Genomic DNA, 5,000 nt, shown 5'->3' with positions numbered 1-5,000 from the left:
GACTCCTGGACAACGGGCTCCGGCCCAGCTTGCTCTTTCTTTCACCCCCGGGATGGTTTCTTAGCCCTGCGCAGACCCTGCGCCCAGCCCTTTTGAAAGAGGGCGGCTGCGGCCTGTGACTGGTTGCTGAACCACACCTGTGGGTATAAGGGCCGCCCCCAGCCCTTGCACTGCTCCTGCTGGAATATGAAGTTCCCTTAAGAGAAGGCAAAAAGTGAAGTAAAAGGCCTAGCTTGGAGTAGTGCAAAGAGCTGCCGGCAGCCAGGCTGCAAAGTAGAAGAGGAGTAAGTGAGACGCCTGTCTCTGCCTACGGCCACACTACCCTGAACACGGCTGATCTTGGAAGCTAAGCAGGGTTGGGCCTGGTTAGTACTTGGATGGGAGACCGCCTGGGAATACCAAGTGCTGTAGGCTTTTGCTTTTCCTCACTTCCACCAGCAGGGGGTCACTCTCCTCTATGCCATTTTTACATTCACTTTTTACACTGCACACTTGCTTCTTTTACATTCGCTTTCTCTCTTGCACTCTTTAGTCCTTGCAAAATCCTAGTATTCTCATTCGTACCTCTATCACTCTTAGCAGCTGCAGCCGCAGCGGGCGTGGTGGCCACCAGCGTTGTGGCTTTTTACTTTTAATAATAGCAGGCTTCATTTCCATAGCATCTGGGCCTCCCGCCGGGCTGGAGGCCATAGCTAGTAACCTGCAGACCAATTTACAGGGCAACACAGGCTGAACATCTTTGCAGGCAACGCGCCCTAGGAAAAGAGAAGCCGACTGAAAAGCAGCTACGCTTCCAGGCACGGGCAACCATCTCACCTTCTTCCTTAGCCGACTCCTGGACAACGGGCTCCGGCCCAGCTTGCTCTTTCTTTCACCCCCGGGATGGTTTCTTAGCCCTGCGCAGACCCTGCGCCCAGCCCTTTTGAAAGAGGGCGGCTGCGGCCTGTGACTGGTTGCTGAACCACACCTGTGGGTATAAGGGCCGCCCCCAGCCCTTGCACTGCTCCTGCTGGAATATGAAGTTCTCTTAAGAGAAGGCAAAAAGTGAAGAAAAAGGCCGAGCGTGGAGTAGTGCAAAGAGCTGTCGGCAGCCAGGCTGCAAAGTAGAAGAGGAGTAAGTGAGAAGCTTATCTCTGCCTACGGCCACACCACCCTGAACACGCCCGATCTTGTCGGATCTCGGAAGCTAAGCAGGGTCGGGCCTGATTAGTACTTGGACGGGAGACCGCCTGGGAATACCAGGTGCTGTAGGCTTTTGCTTTTCCTCACTTCCACCAGCAGGGGGTCACTCTCCTCTATGCCATTTTTACATTAACTTTTTACACTGCACACTTGCTTCTTTTACATTCGCTTTCTCTCTTGCACTCTTTAGTCCTTGCAAAATCCTAGTATTCTCATTCGTACCTCTATCACTCTTAGCAGCTGCAGCCGCAGCGGGCGTGGTGGCCACCAGCGTTGTGGCTTTTTACTTTTAATAATAGCAGGCTTCATTTCCATAGCATCTGGGCCTCCCGCCGGGCTGGAGGCCATAGCTAGTAACCTGCAGACCAATTTACAGGGCAACACAGGCTGAACATCTTTGCAGGCAACGCGCCCTAGGAAAAGAGAAGCCGACTGAAAAGCAGTTTCGCTTCCAGGCACGGGCAACCATCTCACCTTCTTCCTTAGCCGACTCCTGGACAACGGGCTCCGGCCCAGCTTGCTCTTTCTTTCACCCCCGGGATGGTTTCTTAGCCCTGCGTAGACCCTGCGCCCAGCCCTTTTGAAAGAGGGCGGCTGCGGCCTGTGACTGGTTGCTGAACCACACCTGTGGGTATAAGGGCCGCCCCCAGCCCTTGCACTGCTCCTGCTGGAATATGAAGTTCCCTTAAGAGAAGGCAAAAAGTGAAGAAAAAGGCCTAGCGTGGAGTAGTGCAAAAAGCTGCCGGCAGCCAGGCTGCAAAGTAGAAGAGGAGTAAGTGAGAGGCCTGTCTCTGCCTACGGCCACACCACCCTGAACACGCCTGATCTCGACTGGTCTTGGAAGCTAAGCAGGGTCGGGCCTGGTTAGTACTTGGATGGGAGACCGCCTAGGAATATCAAGTGCTGTAAGCTTTTGCTTTGCCTCACTTCCACCAGCAAGGGGTCACTCTCCTCTATGCCATTTTTACATTCACTTTTTACACTGCACACTTGCTTCTTTTACATTCGCTTTCTCTCTTGCACTCTTTAGTCCTTGCAAAATCCTAGTATTCTCATTCGTACCGCTATCACTCTTAGCAGCTGCAGCCGCAGCGGGCGTGGTGGCCACCAGCGTTGTGGCTTTTTACTTTTAATAATAGCAGGCTTCATTTCCATGGCATCTGGGCCTCCCGCCGGGCTGGAGGCCATAGCTAGTAACCTGCAGACCAATTTACAGGGCAACACAGGCTGAACATCTTTGCAGGCAACGCGCCCTAGGAAAAGAGAAGCCGACTGAAAAGCAGCTTCGCTTCCAGGCACGGGCAACCATCTCACCTTCTTCCTTAGCCGACTCCTGGACAACGGGCTCCGGCCCAGCTTGCTCTTTCTTTCACCCCAGGGATGGTTTCTTAGCCCTGCGCAGACCCTGCGCCCAGCCCTTTTGAAAGAGGGCGGCTGCGGCCTGTGACTGGTTGCTGAACCACACCTGTGGGTATAAGGGCCGCCCCCAGCCCTTGCACTGCTCCTGCTGGAATATGAAGTTCCCTTAAGAGAAGGCAAAAAGTGAAGAAAAAGGCCTAGCGTGGAGTAGTGCAAAGAGCTGCCGGCAGCCAAGCTGCAAAGTAGAAGAGGAGTAAGTGAGAAAGCTGTCTCTGCCTACGGCCACACCACCCTGAACACGCCCGATCTCGTCTGATCTCGGAAGCTAAGCAGGGTCGGGCCTGGTTAGTACTTGGATGGGAGACCGCCTGGGAATACCAGGTGCTGTAGGCTTTTGCTTTTCCTCACTTCCACCAGCAGGGGGTCACTCTCCTCTATGCCATTTTTACATTCACTTTTTACACTGCACACTTGCTTCTTTTACATTCGCTTTCTCTCTTGCACTCTTTAGTCCTTGCAAAATCCTAGTATTCTCATTCGTACCGCTATCACTCTTAGCAGCTGCAGCCGCAGCGGGCATGGTGGCCACCAGCGTTGTGGCTTTTTACTTTTAATAATAGCAGGCTTCATTTCCATAGCATCTGGGCCTCCCGCCGGGCTGGAGGCCATAGCTAGCAACCTGCAGACCAATTTACAGGGCAACACAGGCTGAACATCTTTGCAGGCAACGCGCCCTAGGAAAAGAGAAGCCGACTGAAAAGCAGCTTCGCTTCCAGGCACGGGCAACCATCTCACCTTCTTCCTCAGCCGACTCCTGGACAACGGGCTCCGGCCCAGCTTGCTCTTTCTTTCACCCCCGGGATGGTTTCTTAGCCCTGCGCAGACCCTGCGCCCAGCCCTTTTGAAAGAGGGCGGCTGCGGCCTGTGACTGGTTGCTGAACCACACCTGTGGGTATAAGGGCCGCCCCCAGCCCTTGCACTGCTCCTGCTGGAATATGAAGTTCCCTTAAGAAAAGGCAAAAAGTGAAGAAAAAGGCTTAGCGTGGAGTAGTGCAAAGAGCTGCCGGCAGCCAGGCTGCAAAGTAGAAGAGGAGTAAGTGAGAGGCCTGTCTCTGCCTACGGCCACACCACCCTGAACATGCCCGATCTCGTCTGATCTCGGAAGCTAAGCAGGGTCGGGCCTGGTTAGTACTTGGATGGGAGACCGCCTGGGAATACCAGGTGCTGTAGGCTTTTGCTTTTCCTCACTTCCACCAGCAGGGGGTCACTCTCCTCTATGCCATTTTTACATTCACTTTTTACACTGCACACTTGCTTCTTTTACATTCGCTTTCTCTCTTGCACTCTTTAGTCCTTGCAAAATCCTAGTATTCTCATTCGTATCGCTATCACTCTTAGCAGCTGCAGCTGCAGCCGCAGCGGGCGTGGTGGCCACCAGCGTTGTGGCTTTTTACTTTTAATAATAGCAGGCTTCATTTCCATAGCATCTGGGCCTCCCGCCGGGCTGGAGGCCATAGCTAGTAACCTGCAGACCAATTTACAGGGCAACACAGGCTGAACATCTTTGCAGGCAACGCGCCCTAGGAAAAGAGAAGCCGACTGAAAAGCAGCTTTGCTTCCAGGCACGGGCAACCATCTCACCTTCTTCCTTAGCCGACTCCTGGACAACGGGCTCCGGCCCAGCTTGCTCTTTCTTTCACCCCCGGGATGGTTTCTTAGCCCTGCGCAGACCCTGCGCCCAGCCCTTTTGAAAGAGGGCGGCTGCGGCCTGTGACTGGTTGCTGAACCACACCTGTGGGTATAAGGGCCGCCCCCAGCCCTTGCACTGCTCCTGCTGGAATATAAAGTTCCCTTAAGAGAAGGCAAAAAGTGAAGAAAAAGGCTTAGCGTGGAGTAGTGCAAAGAGCTGCCGGCAGCCAGGCTGCAAAGTAGAAGAGGAGTAAGTGAGAGCCCTGTCTCTGCCTACGGCCACACCACCCTGAAAACGCCCGATATCGTCTGATCTCGGAAGCTAAGCAGGGTCGGGCCTGGTTAGTACTTGGATGGGAGACCGCTTGGGAATACCAGGTGCTGTAGGCTTTTGCTTTTCCTCACTTCCACCAGCAGGGGGTCACTCTCCTCTATGCCATTTTTACATTCACTTTTTACACTGCACACTTGCTTCTTTTACATTCGCTTTCTCAATTGCACTCTTTAGTCCTTGCAAAATCCTAGTATTCTCATTCGTACCTCTATCACTCTTAGCAGCTGCAGCCACAGCGGGCGTGGTGGCCACCAGCGTTGTGGCTTTTTACTTTTAATAATAGCAGGCTTCATTTCCATAGCATCTGGGCCTCCCGCCGGGCTGGAGGCCATAGCTAGTAACCTGCAGACCAATTTACAGGGCAACACAGGCTGAACATCTTTGCAGGCAACGCGCCCTAGGAAAAGAGAAGCCGACTGAAAAGCAGCTTCGCTTC

The 5,000-nt window shown here is 53.6% G+C and overlaps 4 non-coding genes and 2 pseudogenes across 4 annotated transcripts; all 6 read left to right on the top strand.

Moving 5' to 3' along the window:
• Nucleotides 1–305: 305 nt before the first annotated feature.
• Nucleotides 306–414, top strand: LOC142201600 (5S ribosomal RNA; annotated as a pseudogene).
• A 721-nt stretch (nt 415–1,135) lies between these two features.
• On the top strand, nt 1,136–1,254 carry LOC142202077 (5S ribosomal RNA). Its single transcript, XR_012715955.1, has one exon. It is a non-coding gene; the product is annotated as a 5S ribosomal RNA (ribosomal RNA).
• A 721-nt stretch (nt 1,255–1,975) lies between these two features.
• Nucleotides 1,976–2,094, top strand: LOC142201534 (5S ribosomal RNA; annotated as a pseudogene).
• A 721-nt stretch (nt 2,095–2,815) lies between these two features.
• Nucleotides 2,816–2,934, top strand: LOC142201764 (5S ribosomal RNA). Its single transcript, XR_012715655.1, has one exon. It is a non-coding gene; the product is annotated as a 5S ribosomal RNA (ribosomal RNA).
• A 721-nt stretch (nt 2,935–3,655) lies between these two features.
• Nucleotides 3,656–3,774, top strand: LOC142201726 (5S ribosomal RNA). The gene has a single exon (XR_012715627.1). It is a non-coding gene; the product is annotated as a 5S ribosomal RNA (ribosomal RNA).
• Nucleotides 3,775–4,501: 727 nt separating this feature from the next.
• Nucleotides 4,502–4,620, top strand: LOC142201950 (5S ribosomal RNA). The gene has a single exon (XR_012715832.1). It is a non-coding gene; the product is annotated as a 5S ribosomal RNA (ribosomal RNA).
• Nucleotides 4,621–5,000: the final 380 nt, after the last annotated feature.

This window comes from Leptodactylus fuscus, chromosome 4, assembly GCF_031893055.1.
Source record: "Leptodactylus fuscus isolate aLepFus1 chromosome 4, aLepFus1.hap2, whole genome shotgun sequence".
NCBI lineage: Eukaryota > Metazoa > Chordata > Amphibia > Anura > Leptodactylidae > Leptodactylus > Leptodactylus fuscus.
The sequence above is the reverse complement of the archived record's forward strand: the minus strand, read 5'-3'. Positions and strand labels throughout refer to the sequence as shown.